The sequence below is a fragment of the Mesoplodon densirostris genome, chromosome 15 (assembly GCF_025265405.1).
Source record: "Mesoplodon densirostris isolate mMesDen1 chromosome 15, mMesDen1 primary haplotype, whole genome shotgun sequence".
In the NCBI taxonomy this organism is placed as follows: domain Eukaryota; kingdom Metazoa; phylum Chordata; class Mammalia; order Artiodactyla; family Ziphiidae; genus Mesoplodon; species Mesoplodon densirostris.
In genome coordinates, this window is record NC_082675.1 from 43,141,699 (window position 1) to 43,161,595 (window position 19,897).

The window sequence follows — 19,897 nt, forward strand, 5'->3', positions numbered from 1 at the left end:
AATCAACTGCAGTGGCTTGTAAACTCTGGTGCCTGAAAACTATGTGGAACTGATTACAGTTTACTAACCTTGGAGAACATTCCTGTTTTTCAACTGACCAAGACCAAGCTTGCTCCGGATGATGTACAGCTGCTTTTTTTTTTTTTTTTTTTTAACACTCATTGAACCAAGTGGCAATGCAGGGAAAAACTTCCTTCCACAAGTTTATTTTTTTGACATTTATTTTTTAACATTCTACTTTGGACAGTTTCTAACTTTATGCCAAAGCGGAGAAAATAATATAATGAACCCCCATGTGTCCACCCAGCTTCTAAAGCTATCAATTCTTGTCCAGTCTTGTTTCACCTGTATCTCTATGCCTCCCTCTCCCCCTCTGGAGTTTCTAAGTAAATTGCAAACATACTACTTTTTTTTTTTTGCGGTACGCGGGCCTCTCACTGTTGTGGCCTCTCCCGTTGTGGAGCACAGGCTCCGGACGCGCAGGCTCAGCGGTCATGGCTCACGGGCCCAGCCGCTCCGCAGTATGTGGGATCCTCCCGGACCGGGGCACGAACCTGTGTCCCCTGCATCGGCAGGCGGACTCTCAACCACTGCGCCCCCAGGGAAGCCCCATATTATCATTTTTATCTGCAAATATTTCATTAATTAAAATAATTATAAAGGTTCACTAAAAAACTGCATTAACAGATATTAAAATACATTCCTCTTTTTTGCTTTTTAGTATTAACTCTGTTGACTACTTTTGTTTATGGAGGAAATGATGCAGCCCAAATCTCCAAGGAAATTAAGCTCCTTTTGGTGGAAAGTTAGTCGGCTTCCTCACTGTGGCTCCCCCTCTCCCTGGCATTAAAGAATGGTCTTAAATAAAAGAGAATATAGGGGGGCTTCCCTGGTGCTGAGGCTGCTGAGCCTGCGTGTCCGGAAGCCTGTGGTCCGCAACGGAAGAGGCCACAACAGTGAGAGGCCCGCGTAACGCTAAAAAAAAAAAAAAAAAAAAAAAAAGAGAGAGAGAATATAGGGATAGGACCTGACTTACCTGGCTTAGTGTGAATCAATCATTGAGAATTTTTTCTTGTGTAGTCATTCATTTAGAGGACCTGGTTTCTCTAATTTACTGTGACTCAGTTCCTTAAGAATTTCTCTTTCCTCTTTTATTGTGTAGTCATTCAGTTATTCATTCATTTTTTCCACCAATATCCACTCAACCTGGCCATGTGAAATACAGGGGACGCAGTGGAGAATAAGCCACACTCTTGACTTTTGTGGAATTTAACAGTCTGTGGGGCTGGGAATGCAGATCAAGTGCAGTGTGATTGAGTGTGCCAGTGGGTATGCAGAGTGGGCTATGGGAGTACACAGGGAAGAAAAAGAAAGTCCACTGGAGAACCTGAATGATAGGCAGAAGTTGGCCAAGTACAGGGGTGGGAGGTAAGGTTAGATAATAAAGGAGAGGGGTAGGGAAGATACAAAGGCTTGAAGCTGGAAAAAAACAGACATGTGATTACTCTCCACTGGGGCCAACTGAGAAATGAGGCTGGGGCAGCAGAAATCAGCAAAAGTCAGATCACAAAGAGCTGTGTAAGCCAGGTCAGGGAGTTTGGATTTGGTTCTGAGGGCGACGGGGACTGATGTCAGGCTATGCTCTCAGCCATGTTAAGGAAAAGAGCTCCTTTAGAAGTGAGACAATCAAAACACTTTATCTGAAATCACATCTCCTCACAGATGCAGCTTGTAACTTATCCAAGTCCTGCCTCCTTTGCTTTGCTTTTGACTGCATCATTTGTATAGAGCAGTGCTTCTTAACCCTGGCTGCACAATGGAATCACCTGGGGACATTTTAAAAAATACAGATGCCCAGTGCCACATATTCTGATGTAATTATTGGTCGGGCTTGGGACCCAAGCATCTGCATCTCTTAAAAAGCTCCCCAAGGAAGTCTAACGAACAGCTGAGTTGAGAACCAGTGCAAAGGCAGATGAGCAGAGAGACTGAAGAGGAGCAAGTCAACGTCGTCGACTTGAGATGCTCTCAGTTAGTCATTCTGTCACTCTGAACTGTCACAGCACTTTTTCTTAAATAGCCAACCACACTTTTAGAGGTGACAGTCTCCAGGATGGCCTAGATCAACGTACCATTTTACAAATGCAGAAATGTAATGCTCAAGGATGCACAGCTGGCTAGACAGAGAGCTGGCTGGAAACCCTCCATGCTGCCCCTGGGGGGATGGGCAGAAGATGGTCACATTGAAGCCCATGGAGGACACCCTCCCACGAGTCCACCAATCAGTAGGATGTTACTTTTTTAAAAAATCTGATTTACAGAGTATTTTTCTATGGAATAATTTTGTTTTCAGAAGCACTTGTGGCTTCATACTTTTTCATGTCTACTAACTCAAGTTAGTAGATTGCCAACCAAGTTTCTGTCCTAATATATTATACCTAAGGAAGATGGTGAATGAGGTAGAGGGCTGGGTGAAGGTGTGTGTGTTTGTGTTGTGAAGTTGCGTGTGTGTGTGTGTGTCTGTGTTTGTAGGTGTGGGTACACAAACGAGAGGTGTGTGGGGAGCTGTCACTGCAGTGGAACCTGGACTCGGAACAGCAGGGAAGGAAGGAGATGGGGACAGAAAAGTCAGCATTGCAACCAGTGGGTCCCCTTCTCTCCTTTCTGCTGAGATGGGAGAGGAAGGATACAAAATGGGTGGAAGGAAGAGAAGTGCTAGGTTGATATCTCAAACTTTTTGAAATGTGAGGGTTCAATATCGTATTCTGTTTTCGCATGTATATATATTTAAATTTATTTATAGTTTTGGCTGCGTTGGGTCTTCGTTGCTGAGCACGGGCCTTTCTCTAGTTGTGGCGAGCAGGAGCTTCTCTTGTTGCAGAGCACGGGCTCTAGGCGCGCACGCTTTAGGCGCATGCCGCGTAGTTGCAGCGCGCAGGCTCAGTAGTCGTGGCGCACGGGCTTAGTTGCTCCGTGGCATGTGGGATCTTCCCAGACCAGGGATCGAGCCCGTGTCTGCTGCATTGGCAGGCGGATTCCTAACCACTGTGCCACAAGGGAAGTCCAAGCATATATTTTTAAATGTCCACCATAAAAAGTTTTTCTTAAAAAGGGGGGGAGATTGCTAAGCTAGGTATTATTACAATGTTTAAAAAAATCACCAGTTAACTTACTGTTATTGAAACCTTACTTATCACACAGCATTTAATTCACTTATAACTGTTAACAAAATTCTAGAAATAGTTCTTTATAGTTTCCAGACTTGGGAAGTTTCATCTATATCTCATGAACACAGATAAAAATGAATTCAGAGCTTGTTATAGAAACGGATGGAAGTAATTTAAGAGAAGGAAGAAAATACCTTCTAAGTAAAAGCAAACAGAGCAAATTATATCTACTTATGGGGAAGTAGCGTTTCCAGTACCTGTTCCCCGTGGCATCATCATTTTCTTTAATGATACATAGAGCTGGAGAAAGTAGGGGAGAAAGGAGAGGCAAGTTTAAAATATAAGAAGATGTATGAGAGCGCCCACACTCGCGGAACTCGGCGTTCTGGAGAATTGATCGCTGACGGCAATACTGATGCCTCAGAGGGAGCCCAGAGCCACTTGGGGGGCTGCTGATCCTCCAGGAATCTCATGGCTCCTCCCCTGACTCATGGGGAAAGTTGTTTAAATTAGGAGAAATTACATGAACTGCTTACTATGAAAAATGTATTATAATTAACTTGGTTTGTTTTAAATACCAGAATTTACAAAAGTAGCCTTTTTATTCCTACATTTATTGAATGCCTACCATGTTCCTGATGCTCTGCCAGGCCTCTTCAAATGAACATGATGCGGTCCTGCTGGGTGCTATGGAAGGACAGGGGACAGGGCAGGGACCTAGCCAGCCCAGGGCAGGGAGGGAAGGCTTCCTGCAGGAGGCAACCCTGTGCTGGGTCTTCAGGATCACCAGGTGTAAGAGGAAGGGCACAGGGGCTTGGAGAAGGGATTTCAGGCAAGAAAGAGCCTGATGGGTGAGGTGGGCAACACCAACGACTGAGGAGCATCTCTCTCAAAGGGTCAACCTGAGCAGAGCCTGTGAGGGCACAAGAGCTTGGCCGTGGTGCCTTCAGTAATATCTCGGAAGCCCCTGGATGTTCAGCTCTGACTCACAGGCCTGGGTTGGAATCCTGGCTTTACCCTCTTCAGGACCAAATCGGTTTGAGTTTTGATTTCTTCATCTGAGGAATGGGATAATACCCTGTCCAAAGAATTCTTACGAGGAATAAATGGATGTCTAATACGACCTACATTTACCGAGTGTCCTCGACATGCAGGGCACAGTACTGAGCCTTCACAACAACTCTGCTAGGTAGACACCATCACCCTCGTTTTACAGGTGAAGACACTGCAGCCAGTCCACCCACGCTGAGGCAGTGGGACTGCAGAGCCCAGCTCAGGGCCACGCCCTTACTGCCCAGTGGTCGCTCTGCCCCTCGGTTAAGCCTGGGCTTCGTAAATGTTGACAGATTTTCATCCTTTGGAGATGACATGCAATGCCCAAACAGAATCTGATGGTATATAAAATCCTGTGGTGCATCTTGAATCGGAAGACTTTTTATTTCTTTGGCTGTGCCCCGGGGCATTCGGGATCTTAGTTCCCAGACCAGGGATCCAACTTGCGCCGCCTGCGGTGGAAGCACGGAGTCTTAACCACTGGACCACCAGGTAAGTCCCAGAAGACAACTTGTAGTTTTTTTTTTTTTTTAAATATATTTACTTATTTGGCTGCGCCAGGTCTTTGTTGTGGTATGTGGGATCTTCGCTGCGGCACGCGGGATCTTTTACTTGCGGCATTTGAACTCTTAGTTAAGGCTTGTGGGATCTAGTTCCCTGACCAGGGATGGAACCCGGGCCCCCTGCATTGGGGGCACGGAGTCTTAGCCACTGGACCACCAGGGAAGTCCCGGAAGACAACTTTTTACATCACCTGGTCCTGCTCTTTGGTTTGAGCAAGTGTCTGTTTTAAAATGATTTCTAGGGCAAAGGGCTACTTTTTTTTTTTTTTTCCCTCGGTACGCGGGCCTCTCACCGTCGCGGCCTCTCCCGTTGCGGAGCACAGGCTCCGGATGCGCAGGATCAGCGGCCATGGCTCAGGGGGCCAGCCGCTCCGCGGCATGTGGGATCCTCCCAGACCGGGGCAAGAACCCATGTCCCCTGCATCGGCAGGCGGACTCTCAACCACTGCGCCACCAGGGAAGCCCCAAAGGGCTACTTTTTAAGGTCAGTCCTGGATCAGAGCATCATGGTGTCCCATGGGAGCCCACTTTGGTATTTTTGGCTCCAGCGGTTTCTGTTTAGGCTTCCCCTTGCTTTCTCTGTGGGCAGGCGAGCCCGCACGTGTGCACCAGTCGGCCCCCCAGGTCACCCCCACTGCTCCCAGTGGGCTGTTCTACATTTGGAGGTATTTGTGACACACTCCTTTTTTCTCTTGACTTAAAACTCGAGAATATGTTTTCCATTTTACAGTAATAATTACTATTCAGAGAAAAAATGTTAATAAAACATTTTTTGAGTTTGTGTTAGGCACTCTGCTAAAAACTCTATGGATTATCTGCTGTAATCCTCACAGCAACAGTAGAGTATTTACAGGTGATACTTCGATGTTAGTGATGGAGAAACTGAGGCGCAGAGCCACCAGGTCACTGCTGAACTATGCAGCCTCCCGTCCTGGAAGAGGGAGGGCCAGCCCAGCCTCGACACTGTCTCCGACTCTCAGTGTCTGTCTGTCCCAGAACTCTTGCTCCTTTCCCCCTCAGACACCTCCCGCCAACCTTTCTGCATCTTGCAGCTCCACTCCAGTTTTCTTGTTTCCAGTTTCTTGTTACATAAGCAAACTCTTTTTCATGTGTTCCCGTTGAATTTAACTTATTTTTGAGTGACTGCTCTTATTCCTGGGATTCTGCGTGTTAGCAGCCCCAGCTGTTGAAGGAGTGCCTTCCTATATGATGAAACATTCCTGACTCTTCCATTTGTGCCCTCAATCTCCCTCATACATGGCATGAACTCAGCCCATCCCCGTGTGGCTGTGCTCTCCCAGTGGCCCCACTCTCTCCACCATACTTTGAGGCTATCAGTAAAAACAGGATGTGGAACGGAGCCCGTCCCTACTTCCTCTGGTATCTTACTATCCCAGGCTGTTGGAACTGGCTTACAGTATGTCACAGCAGTCCTTTCAAATAAAAGCATCCTATTAATTATATGACACTAGGAGAGGGCTAGGGCGAAGCCAGCTGTTTCTATTTTCAATTTAACAATTTTTTCCTACTTGTAATGGAGCCAGCAAAACAGCAGTTTACAGGGAAGTATTTACATATTTTGCTTAGTACCTAAAAGTGAAAAAACCAGAGGCTTCACACAGTGCTTAATATAAAAAGAAAGAACAAGAAAAATATAATTTACTTAAAGGCGAGGTAAATGCTTTTTGAAAACCTAACAGAAGATGTATGGAAGAAAGTAAGTGAATCTATACTGTCTCCTTTGTATCCCTATCCTGCTACACACACACACACACACACACACACACACACACACACACACACGTCATTACCGACACCATTCAAGAGTCTTATGAGTATCATTCAGATACTCAGGAGTATTGAAAGGTGGTTGGATGAATGAAAATCAATTATTCTGTCACTGTATGACTTCAGAGTGACTAGGAGGCTTAAAAACACTTTCAGAAACTAGGCTTTTGAATTTGAGATGACAAAGACAAAGGGAGGAGATTTAGCCCCAGGACTGTGAGTTATACCTCCTTAGAAGAAGGAAAGAAAGCTGCTAATTGGACAAGAGTCATGTTTACAGAGCTTCATAAGTATCTAAACATTTTAAAGAATATATAAAATGTCCACCCTACCCTTTTGTTGGAAACACTGTCTAATTGCCTCTTCAAACCACGATGGATGATGTACCTGGTTGGCTTTGTACTCTGAGAAGCTTAAGATTTCGAATTTATGGTACAAGATTACTTACATAGTCACCAAATCAAAAATGACATGTGAAAAATATGAAGTTTGTATCAGCTCATGATTCAAAGACAACATTCTCGGGTGTGTGGGGTTGAGAAATAAGGAAAGTGGCTGTTGACAGCACCTGCCTTTGGCTGTACCACGGTCAACAATGTGCTGTCACAGGTGTGTGTCTTGTGTAACCGTCCACGCCCTTCTGGGGCTCAGGCTTTGTTTATCACAGTTTAAGAATTTACCCAAAGGCATCAAGCCGGTCCATACACTCGCTGGGCGGTAGGTGCATCAATCGATGTTTCCTCCTGTCCCTTCCAACAAAAACCAGAACCAAGCCCTGACCTTCAAAACATTTGAAGAAACAAAAGTATCCCAGCTAATGACAAGAATTTCTCATTTTTCTTCTTCCTTTCTGTGATCATATATAGAACGGGACAGACTGCAGGAGTCATTTGGTAACCATTTGCTTCCCCTATCTTTTGTTCACATAACTTTTCATTTGCAAGTCCTGAGTGAAAGTGCACTAAAGCCAAATCTTCTTTTACAAACAACTACTTTCTCGAAGTTCTTAAATCTATGTAAAGGATTACAAATGGATTCTTCAAGAGCCTGTCAGGACGTGTATTTGGAAATACAAACTGTGTCGTCACCGTTGGGTTTTTGTGATGGTCACAGATGTCTGCCAGGGTGGAGACCAGAGCTTCATTCACACTGATCATGGCTCCCCAGGCTTGCTTCACTGTTATAACCTTTATTCCAGCCCATTTTAACGTGTCCAACAATTTTCTCTGAATTCCACCCTTCACGCCACCTTATTCCTTCTGTAACGTAGCATCAAAATGGTGATGTGATGAAGTACCTTAAGTACCACTAAGATTATGGATCAGCAGGATACACTTAAAAGATCCTTCTTTTTTTCTTTGACATTAACGCTTTGAGACTAGAAGGGTTTTCATTTTTTAGGTAAGCTCTGAAGCCCTCAGGACCTTCTAAGCTGTTTAAAAAAAATCAATTTTTGGAGGGGTGGCAGGCACCTAGCCAAGCCCTCATGAGGCTGGGTGGGAGTTCTGGAGCACGTTCAGCTCAAATCATGGAAACAGGTCTGGGTGAGTTCAGATTCACCTCTCGGTTACGAAGCCCTCAGAGCCTGGTGAGGTCCGCCACTGTTTGAAAGTGGTGTTTAGCTGTTATGCACAGTTGTAATTTATCTTCTGAATATGGGGAACACAATCAGAAAAGTTGCACAGGAGTAAAAATAATCATTACCACCAAAAAAGATAAACAGCAAGGTCATTACTAAGCAAACCGACACATGGCATTTATGTGGCAGCGGGAAGCCATTATCCAAGTGACTGTGTCATTTCTACTGACGCTGCATCTTGATTAGATTCAGACAGTCCAGCAAAAAACTGTTATAATCGTGGGACTGAAGAAAGTTTTGGGTTTTTTTTTTTTTAACTTTTTTTTTGCAAATGGAATTGCCACCCAATTGGAAATTCTGGGTGTCTGCCTTTGGAGTATGACCACATGAAATGCATACGCCTTGTAAGAGCACAACTGACTTCTCATCCCTCACCACCTCTCACATCCCTCATCCTCCCACCAGGACCACCCTGGGCACATTCAGAAGCCACACGTCAAGCATTATGCACCCACTTCAGCTTGTTATTTTGGAGACAAATTGTTGCTACTTTCTATCTCCAGGCACCTTGAGAGTAATCATTCAGAAGCATAATATTGATAATTCATCAACTTGAGTCAATAAATCCTTCATTTCTAATGAAAAGAAATGGCATTTTAATGGGTTATTTATATATTGATAATAGAACAAACTGCCAGACATGGCAGATGCAGTCAAACGGACTCTTCTAAGACCACAGCTCAAGTTTCAGCAGAGGGCATCTGGGTGTTCAGTGGACCCATAAGGGATCGTTCAGTGTGACTTTCAGAGCTTTTTTTTTTTTTTATGTTGTTGGTAGGAGTTTATTAATTAATTTATTTATTTTTGCTGTGTTGGGTCTTCGTTTCTGTGCGAGGGCTTTCTCCAGTCGCGGCAAGCGGGGGCCACTCTTCATCGCGGTGCGCAGGCCTCCCACTATTGCGACCTCTCCCGTTGCAGGAGCACAGGCTCCAGACGCGCAGGCTCAGTAGTTGTGGCTCACGGGCCCAGCCGCTCCGCGGCATGCGGGATCCTCCCAGACCAGGGCTCGAACCCGTGTCCCCCGCATTAGCAGGCAGACTCTCAACCACTGCGCCACCAGGGAAGCCCCACTTTCAGAGTTTTAAGTCCTCAGAGTTTACATGCAAACTATAACATCATGTGATTTTGTTTTGAATACATGCTTCTCTTCAGAAATTAAGGGAGGGGAAGTTTATTTTCTGCATTGGCTTAATAAAAAAGACTCCCCCAACTTGAGAATAACTTGTGCATTGTTTTATTCCAGGCAAGAATACACACAGCATAGACACCTCGCTGTATCCTGCACAGAGATATACGGAGAGATTTCATCTTTCTGCAAAGTAGACCATAGCGGTCTGGGAAGATGGAATTAAGAGCCCTATGGTAGACACAAGCTCTGGGGTGTGATATTTGGCCCACAAAGCTCTCTACATAGCCAAAATGTGGCTTGTCTTTTGGAAATTCACCTAAAATTAATGTTGGTTCTCATTTGCCATAAAAAGCTCTCAAACGAAGCACTCAACCAGAATCAGAGTTATGTGACCAACAGAAACTACAGGATTTAAGGAACCAAAGTCATAGGAGATATGTGAGCTGGGTTGTGGAAAATACCATTGTCAATTTTAAGCCCTTCTAATGGAACTATTCTCAAGAACACAGTAAAGTGGAGCATATTTTTCACATATTAACCGTGTACGAAATTACCAGAATCTTCTACGAAATACCTATGAATTAACTTTTTCAAACAAGTAAATAGAACATACAGTTTATTATCAAAGTATTTCTTGTATGATGAGGCAGGAAACATGAAAGTACGATAACGAACACAGGGCAAAAACAACGCTGGCATTGCCCAATGACACCATTTATCACGACAGATCAAAATGAGCACAGTCCGTATTATTGTCCCAAGTGCTGAGAATCAAGCCAGAAGCACTAAGAAAAGCCTCGCTCTAACACCGTGTCTCTAGCCACACCACCGCTGTCCCCACCGTGCTGCAGGGGGATGCACTGATGTTTCACTGCCCTGCTCTGCAGATCTGTGGCCCAAACTCGGAGATGCAGGTGGATTTCCTGGATGCCAATGAAAACTGCTCATTTCCCTCACATCCTGGGATACAGATGGCGGCCGGAGACAAGGAATCTGCATTCTTTCAAGCATCTGGAGATGACCCGAGAGGCTCAGGTAGGAGATTATCAGTTGGAGGAAAACATTCTGAAGGCAGGTGTCACCCTTCTGTTAATCTGGCTCATTGGTCTCTGGATTGTGACTGGATTGATTTATTCCCTTCTCCTTACCTTTTCCCTTCAGCGTAATTAGCCTAGAAAATTCCTTTCTGGTCTCTGCCTTGAAGGAAAAAGGATGTTAATCTTTGCTGCCCAGATTGGTCTGGGCTTGCCGTTACAATCTGACATCACTGTTAGCACCTGATGATTCAAAATGTTTGACCTTCACACTGAAGCAGCCCTGTGATGGCTGAGCTGCTCCAGGTCAGAACAAAACTCATTCAACTCAACTAAGCAAAACTCATTCAACATTCGACAAATATTTATCAAGCATTGCCAGGCACAGTTCAAAGCACTGAAGACTACTGGTAGATCTATTATTTGTTTTAAAACTTAAAGTGTAAGCTTAGAGGGCATGTTTTAGAAATAAATTTAAAAAAATTTTTAAACAATTTTTCTGATTGGTGCAGGCACGTGTGTTTTGTGCAGTGGTGTGAACCTGAGAAAGTTTGCTGCATCGTGGGGCACTCAGGTCCACTGCTCCAGTAGCAACGGGAAAGGGAGGAGGCCAGCAGAGAGGCAGTGACTAACACATCAGTGGACCTAGACACCCCTAACCTGATTAGCAGCCCTACCTATCCTGGCATCCGGTAGACCACTCCTTCCCGTGGGCACAGTGTGCTGGGGCCGAAGCTGGTCACTGAATGCTGTGCTAATGATTTTCTCTTCACAGGTCAACCCAGTGGCCATCAGCAGGTGGCAAGATCACTGGTCCAAGGCCAACTCTGTCCCTTGCTGTGGGACGACTGTGTGCACTGGACATGGGGGCATGAAAAAAAGAGCTTCCTGAAACCCACAGGCAAATAAGAACAAGATTTACTTATCCCAATGCCCAGTCTAAGGCGGTGCTTTGCAGACTTTTTAAAGTCATGACACACATAGAAAATGATAGCACTGTATTTGTATGACACTGGACGGCAGGAGACCAGGCCGGGAGCTCCGGCACCACGGGAGTGGCAGGACTCACACACGCCCCAGCGCTGACCCAGAGTTAGGTGAAGGCCACCTTGAGAATAAAATAGCTTGAGATATTGTAGATGAGCTGCCCCCTTGGCTAAAGCTCACCTTTAGAACGCAGTTCCAGAAGGTGGGAAGATGGACTGCATAGCTGAACACGGGAAGCGTTAGCAAATCCTGTGCCCAGGTCCAGACCAATGAAATCAGGATCTTTGTGGGAAGGACCAGGTTGTTTTTTGAATCCCAGTTGATTCTAACATGCCCCCAGGGTTGAGAAGCATGGCTATAAAAGAATTAAAAAACCAAGGTCGGGCTTCCCTGGTGGCGCAGTGGTTGAGAGTCTGCCTGCCGATGCAGGGGACGCGGGTTTGTGCCCCGGTCTGGGAAGATCCCACATGCGGCGGAGTGGCTGGGCCTGTGAGCCATGGCCGCTGAGCCTGCGCGTCTGGAGCCTGTGCTCTGCAACGGGAGAGGCCGCAACAGTGAGAGGCCCGCGTACCGCAAAAAAAACCCAAAAAGAACTAATGTCCTGGAGTCAGAGTGGGAATTGGAATCCTGGCTCTTCCCCATTTGCCGAATAAGACTGAACACGTTGCTAAGCCTCGTAGAGCTGCGTGTTCTTATCTGCTAACTGGGGTCAGTAACAGCCCCTCCTATAAGCTTATGGCGGCACACTGAATGATATAGGTAACGAACCCAGTCCAGCTTTAAACGTAACTTTCTATTTTGAATAGCTTTATTCAATTATTTGACCTTCATTGTTTTGAGGATCTGGCCTCTGTGTACAGAATCTTACCCAGTAATTAATCCATATATCAAGCAAACTTGTGAATGTCCCCTGTGCCAGGCTGGATACTAGTTTCCAAGAACACAAGGATGAAAACTAAGTAAGAAAGTTTTTCAGGAAGAGGGTTTCTAGCTAAGCTGAGGCTGAGTTCTCAGCAAGTGAGAAGGTAGTAAGAATCGAGAACGTGACCTACAGTCCTGTCCTGAGTTGTTTCACGCTGAATACCCAGCGTTACTCCCCACCCACTGTTACTGCTCTGCCCTCAAAGGCACCAGCACCATCTGCGGGGGCCAAGGCGGCCCTCACCTTCCTGGTCTAAGGATCAGGCTAAGGGATCCGCTGGCCTTGTTACTGTTTACCTCCAAGGGCCTTCTGCCCACATTTATTTTAACATCTGTTAACTCTCTACTTTGGTCAACACCAAATCTAATCTCAGTCACCACCAACTGCAAAATTACAGAAAATGTACCAGAAACAATATCATGGTTAGGACTTCCCTGGTGGCACAATGGCTAAGAATCCACCTGCCAATACAGGGGACAGGGCTCGATCCCTGGTCCGGGAAGATCCCACATGCCGCGGAACAACTAAGCCCGCGAGCCACAACTACCGAGCCCGCATGCTGCAACTACTGCAGCCCGCGGGCCTAGAGCCCGTGCTCCACAACAAGAGAAGCCACTGCAATGAGAAGCCCACGCACCGCAACGAAGAGTAGCCCCTGCTTGCAGCAACGAGGACCCAATGCAGCCAAATAAATAAATAAATAAATAAAATAAAAAGAAGTGACATTTGAACTGAGTTAATATTTTTAAAAAAACATCATGGTTAATATAACTAGCAAGGTGATCTGAAGATGATAGTCTCGCCTGGAGCTATTCCACACCCATAGCCCAGACAGTAGACTTCACCCTGTCCTTCCCTCCTGCTGAGATGAAGGGTGAACATATGTATTTGCCACACATCAGATAACAGGAGGTGAATCACAGAACTCAGAAGAGGCTGTTGGTCATCGAAAAGGTGTGACCTGTGATACTGAAGCAACAACAATCTGCTTCTACAGACTCTAAAATGTAAACTAGATTTTGTCTTGAAAATGTAGACGAACTAATAAAGATGAATCCTGAAGAAACAAACCATAGAATAAAATTATCTTTAGACTTAACATAGGAAGCAAACTACATCCCAAGGCTATTCATCCTGTTTTATTTTTCTTCCTACTTTACTTACTACCAACTCAAATAGTGTTAATTGATTGTTTACTTGTTTAATGTCTGTCCTCTCCTGCCCCCAAGGAAACGACAAGAGAGCAAGGACTTTTGTTGGCCAGGGTATGCCCTGGTTGACAAGGAACACAGAATAAATCTGTAGAATGAAAAAAAAGAACATGACAGGGAAAACTACAGGCCAGTACCTGTAATAGGGCTGCATTTTTCTTTAAATGATTGTCGACGATAAGACTTGATGAGCTAGATTACTTTAAAAGCTAGGCCTACGTTGTGCCCAAGTGGCAAAGAAAGTTTGCTGAATCTGCCAGCAGTGCAGCCTAACTTACTGAAGCTGGATTTTCAGCACTAAACAGAAAATCCAGTTTCATCGTTTTGAAAAAAAAAACAAAAGCCTTTTGAAGCTGGTTTCATTTACTCTTTGCCTATATAAGTGAGGAACAGTTTTGGAAAAGCATTATTGTAAGATGAAAAGAAGAAACAGAGCAGAGGAAAACTTGTCCCTATGATCCTGGAGAAACTTTCCATTTTTCATTGGCCAAGTGCTTTTCCTCCTTTTAATACCTCTGTAAACTAATTTTCTTTCTTTCTTTTTTTTTTTTTTTAAGATCAACCAGTCAGAACTGCTCATTAGACTGTCCTCATTGTATGCATTTCCATAGGCGTTTTCCCAGCAGCAGGGATACGTTCTTTTTCCATTTGTGCTGAGACTGTATATGCCAGGTTGATGTCCACTCATCTAAAAACCCCCAATAACCTATTCTGTGATTTTTTTTTAAACTTGAGATAGATATTGAATTATAAATCATGCTGATCTAAAGAGCAGCTCATAATAAAAAGCTTTGTATTCAGTGCCACTCAATCATTCTGAAAGAAAGTTCAGGGAACTATTTGGCAAATAAACAGGATGCATTAATTTGGGGGCATTTTTGTTGAGATCCTGAAGCGCAAGCCTGTGTGATGACAACGTGGGACGCACCATGTGTGTCTAGGGACCATAGTGTGAACTGGAACTGTGAAGTCAAAGTCAGAGCACAGAACCCCCCAGCCCTGACACGGGATTACAGAAAACTCCAGGGGCTGGTGCACAGCAGTTACTCGGAAATCCAGACATTAGAATGCAATTGTCCTGAGAGTGCGGACCAACCCCTTAACGTTGCAAGTGCCCCACTTTCCCTCCAGTGCAGCTCCACGTAACCACCCTGGAATGGTCAGCACATCGGGGGTGAAGCCTGCCAAAACCAGATCTCTACTGGCAAGGCACACATGCCTGGCATCGCCATCCTAAAGCTCCAGATACACACACCCCTTGGGTGGCCATGGGTGTCGACTGCAACGTTGAAAGCTGAGTCTCTTGAGTTTTGCAATTACCTACATACGCCAGTGTGCTTAGTAACTGCTGCTATTTAGGAGAGACCAATTCAGCATAATCTCCTTATGTCGGAGTTAACTCATATACTTGGTTTAAAATATACAAAGGCTCTGTCAAGCAAGCAGATCGGATGGCTCAGGGGATTGTAACAGGAGATTGTGTCTTTCACCTCTAGGTTAGTAGCTCTTTTAGCTAAGATCCCTGCCTCACTGCCACCCAATAGGTGTGGTTAATCAGCAGTATCTGCCCACTTCTTGGTTTTAAAAAGTCCACATCTGAATAACAATCAATATAACTGCTGTTCATATTGTTTTCGTTTGAGGTGACAGCAAATGATGACACAGCCCTAACTTTGAGCTCAGACTTACGTCTTCTTTTAAAGCAAAGAACATTTCTTTAATATCACACACACGGGTGGCTAAGAAGATATTTCACTGTCAACAATAGGAGATTTTAAAAAGGCCATGTACTTTGGTACCCATATTACTTACTTATGACAAATTAGATACCTAGATTTTTTGTTACCAATGATGTTAGTGGGTATCTTGGATTTCTGAGTCAGATATAATCAGGTCTGTCCTTAAAATCTGGGGGGCTCAGGGCAAGAGTACAAGTGAGGTCCACCTCCCATATGCCTACATATTTACAACTTAGAAATCAGGGTAACAAATTGTTAAATATGTTCTATCTTCTTTGTATATCTATTTTAAAATATATATATATTTTTTGGTTTTACTTATTTGATGTAAAATTATTGCAGATCTGAACTGGGTGTTTTTCTTCGTGACTGCAATTCAAAATAGCAACCAGAATTGGAGACTTGTAGGCTCCCCTGAAAGGGAACAGTGTTTTTCACTGAGGTGGTGTGGATCAGCCTCTGTCTCATAAACACTTCCAAAGAACTGTTTTGCATCTCACACGAAATGTTGGTAAAGACAGACCACACCACGGATGTATGCAGTACTTCAGTTAATTTGAAGCCTTTATGTCCAGTCCTGTTAGCTAAAAACCACTCAATAGGCTTCCCTGGTAGCGCAGTGGTTAAGAATCTGCCTGCCAAGGCAGGGGACACGGGTTCAAGCCCTGGTCTGGGAAGATCCCACGTGCCGTGGAGCAACTAAGCCCATGCACCACAACTACTGAGCCCGCGTGCCGCAACTACTGAAGCCCGCTCACCTAGAGTCCATGCTCCACAGCAAGAGAAGCCACCGCAATGAGAAGCCCGCGCACTGCAACAAAGAATAGCCCCCGCTCGCCGCAACTAGAGAAAGCCCACGCGCAGCAATGAACACCCAATGCAGCCAAAAAAATAAATGAAATAATAAATTTATAAAAAAATAAGTAAAAAATAAAAACCACCCAATAATGGAAATGAATAACAACGTAAGTAATTAACCTTGTTGTAAAATATAAAAGTCAACTTGCATATTGAATCCGTACTCAGGGTGTACAAGCCAAAAAAAAAAAAAAAATAGGGCATTTGGGTGCACAGACAGTGGAATCGAGTAACCTTGCTAATTAAAGAAATGAAGATCAAAATGTATTTTCTTTGGTGGAATGGCCATTATGATATAGCATGGGAGATTCATTAAGTAAGAGGCCTATATTCACTTGGAGGGACCATACAAAGCCATATGGTTAAAATCGGGATCTCTTAGGAAAATCGCAGAGATTCCCGTTTCACTGGTCTGGGCCATGGCCTTTCATGGCCTTTTGATGCTTTGCAGGTGCTTCTAACGTTTAGCTGTGTGGTCCAACGACCCACTTTCTGGGGACAATGTTCTAAAGGTAGCCTTCAGCCCAGAGGACAAGAAATAGAAATAGAATAAAAAATCACCCACAGTATTTCAAAATGGAGTAAAGGCCCTTTGCAGGACCTTTGAAATTATAGAAGGACACTACATCTTTTAGGATCACTTGTTACAAACAACTTAGTACTTTTACACTACAAGTCTGCCCCTGAAATCCTAGAAAAGAAAACCGAGGAAAAGGCCCTTTTCCCCACTGGGCTACATCAAGGAAAGTGTGGGTGAGAGAGGAACCAGGGTGCTCTAAGAGGGAGAGGGGGCAGGGAATGGTCCAGTCGGGTGAGACGTGTTCAAGACACCCAGAATCTAGAGAACTCAACTTGGAATTATTTGTAATTCTATGGTCAGGGGCAACCTAATGACCTACAATTTATCCCCAAAAGGTTGATATATGTGAGAGATTTTCCCATTAGTTGGAAGGAGCATCTGACATCTGCGGAAAAAGCACAAAGAACTATTTCTTCCCTATATCTTTGACTACTAAAAGTTGTGGATGGGTCCCATTAAACTGACTGCTGCTTTGAAATGAACATTTAATTTCTTTCCAAGCACCCCCCCGCCCCCTCCCAAATCCAAGAGGAAGCAAAGCAACACACAGTGGTCCATTCAACATCCACAGCATTGTTTTCCAGCCAGTGTCATCTGCTTTAGGTGTAAGCAACAGAAACATAAATTACTTGTAGGGCTTGTTTTCAAAAGTTTGGACATAGGCTTAAAAATATCTCCTAACAAAAAAGATTATCTTGGAATAGCTCGGCAGTTCCAAGACAGGTGGGGACATTAAAGATAAAGGACCAGGGCTTCCCTGGTGGCGCAGTGGTTGAGAGTCCGCCTGTCGATGCAGGGGACACAGGTTCGTGCCCCCGTCCGGGAAGATCCCACATGCCGCGGAGCGGCTGGGCCCGTGAGCCATGGCCTCCGAGCCTGCACGTCCAGAGCCTGTGCTCCGCAGCGGAAGAAGCCACAACAGTGAGAGGCCCGCGTACCGCAAAAAAAAAAAAAAAAAGATGAAGGACCAGAAGGTGCAGGCAAGGAGGCCCTTGAGCCTTTATAAATCCAGGCAAGTATCCAGAAGTGAGGCTGTTTCTGTGGTCTAGGAAATGAAGGAATGGGATATATTCGGAATTTGGAAGGCAGTTTGAAAAGAAACAATTGCTGGGTTTGGCAGAAGATTAAGTATAAAGGCAATACAACGTGTTGGGCACAGGGCCATGTCGATCTTTCCATAATCACATTTAATCCTCCCAATAACCTTGGAAGAAGACGTATTTGTGTCTATTTTACAAGACAGAAGACAGGCACTTAGAAATTGGACCTATCCATGGCCAAACAACTATTAAATGGGAGCGTCAGCATTCAAACCTGGGACTAATGAACCACGTATTATTTTTGATGTTGCTCCCAGGACACTGGGAGCATAGAGGTGACAGTGAAGCATAGGGAAAGATCGAGAAAGAAAGATGAACAATTTTATCTTTTCTAATTAAGTTGGTGAAAGAGAAATTCAATTTATGATGCATGTAAGTATCAGGTTTCGGGAGGGGGAGGTTTAATGAGATTTTTTTAAAAATCTGTGCATATATAGAGTTCAGTGCTGTCCAACAGCAATAAAGAGTGAGACACATCTGTAACTTTGTGTTTTCTGGTAGCTACATTAAAAGAGTAAAAAGAAACAGGTGAAATTAATTTTAATATATTTTATTTAACTCTATTATTATTTATACAACTCAATATATTATCATAGTATCACTCCAACATGAAATCGATATAAAATTTTTGAAATATTTCACATCTGGGGGGCACTAAGTCTTTAGAATCCAGTGTATATTTTACACTTAAAGGACGTTTCAGTTTGGACCAGCCACACGCCAAGTGCTCAAAGCTGCACGTGGCTAGTGGTTCCCATATGAGACAGTACAGATACCGAGAGTGCTGAATCCATACTGAGATCCATGAAACGTGATGCGCGTCTCAGGGGGAAAATAATAAGGGACAAAAAGGGGACTCTTAGAAATACCCATGGAAAGTTGGCCTGAGGAAGGCACTCCAAATGAGACACTATCAGAGGTCTTAAATACTGCCAAGCATCGAAACGATTGAAATGGCAAATGATTTGAGAGAGAGGAACTGAATACACTGAGTCCCTCACTGTCTACCTTATACCATGGCCAATGCGCCAAGTGACACCAGTGAGCTTCACAGAAGCCAAAACCCTGGTGGGCCTTGGTCAGTGGGAAGAGACCCCCCAGATGCAATGAGCACGAGAAAACCTACCATTTACATCACATGCAAATAGTGTAATGACTAATTTCCCTCCTGTATCACAGTCTAATAATCAGACTGAAGCAAAAGGCCACCAGATCAGACCAGTGCATTCTGCTATCGTCGAAACTTGCTTTTGACTCATGTTTGTTGGGTGACGTGCCCCCTAGAATTAAGCGTTCATCTGAAGAGGCACAGTGATTTTCTATTGTCAATGTTGGTATTAGAAGGTTAGAAGGAATGGAAATAGACTTTTTTTAAAAAAAAAGAACCCCTTATATAATGATACTCTTAAGAAATATAACCATCATGTAACAATTTTGTAGCATCCAATAACAATGCATTTAGGGAGGGCGGAGACTCAGTAATACTAACAACTGACTGATAGGATCATTTCATTTTAAAATATACATTTTTTAAAATTTTTATTTCTTTGGCCATGCTGCACAGCTTGCAGGATCTTAGTTCCCTGACCAGGGATAGAACCCATGCCCCCTGCAGTGGGAGCATGGAGCCCTAACCATTGGAACGCCAGGGAATTCCCAATATACAGGTGTTTTGGGTAACTGAATTTATAACATCTACTTTTTAAAAATCATTTTGTGTCTATTGTAGAAATTAAATCTGGAAATTGAGAGGGAAAATATTTCATCTTTTCTCAACCTTCACATTCCTTCATAAAATATCAGATGGTGAAGTGAGACTAACAAAAACCAAAAAAGCAGTCTTTGTGCAGTTATGACAGTGATTTGTATGTCAGTGCTCTCTTCTTAGGCTGTAAGTTACCTGATACCTGTCATATTGTAGGACGTTCTCAGAAATGCAGTGAGTGCTTTTCTGAAGCCCAAGTGCTGTGTTTCCATTCCATTTGAGCAGAAACAAGCAGAGAAACACCCTTTCTCCTGACATCAGCCCACGTGAGCTCATGCCTCTTCCTCTACCCACCAGCCGAATGGCCCAAAGATAAATTCCCTAATAGGATCTGCCTCAGCCCCCAGATTTAGGTGGAGCCA

General features: G+C 44.2%; 1 protein-coding gene across 3 annotated transcripts in view; it reads right to left on the minus strand.

Moving 5' to 3' along the window:
- Nucleotides 1-19,897, minus strand: part of KCTD1 (potassium channel tetramerization domain containing 1) — an 89,865-nt gene that overhangs the window by 24,327 nt on the left and 45,641 nt on the right. The window lies entirely within an intron of this gene.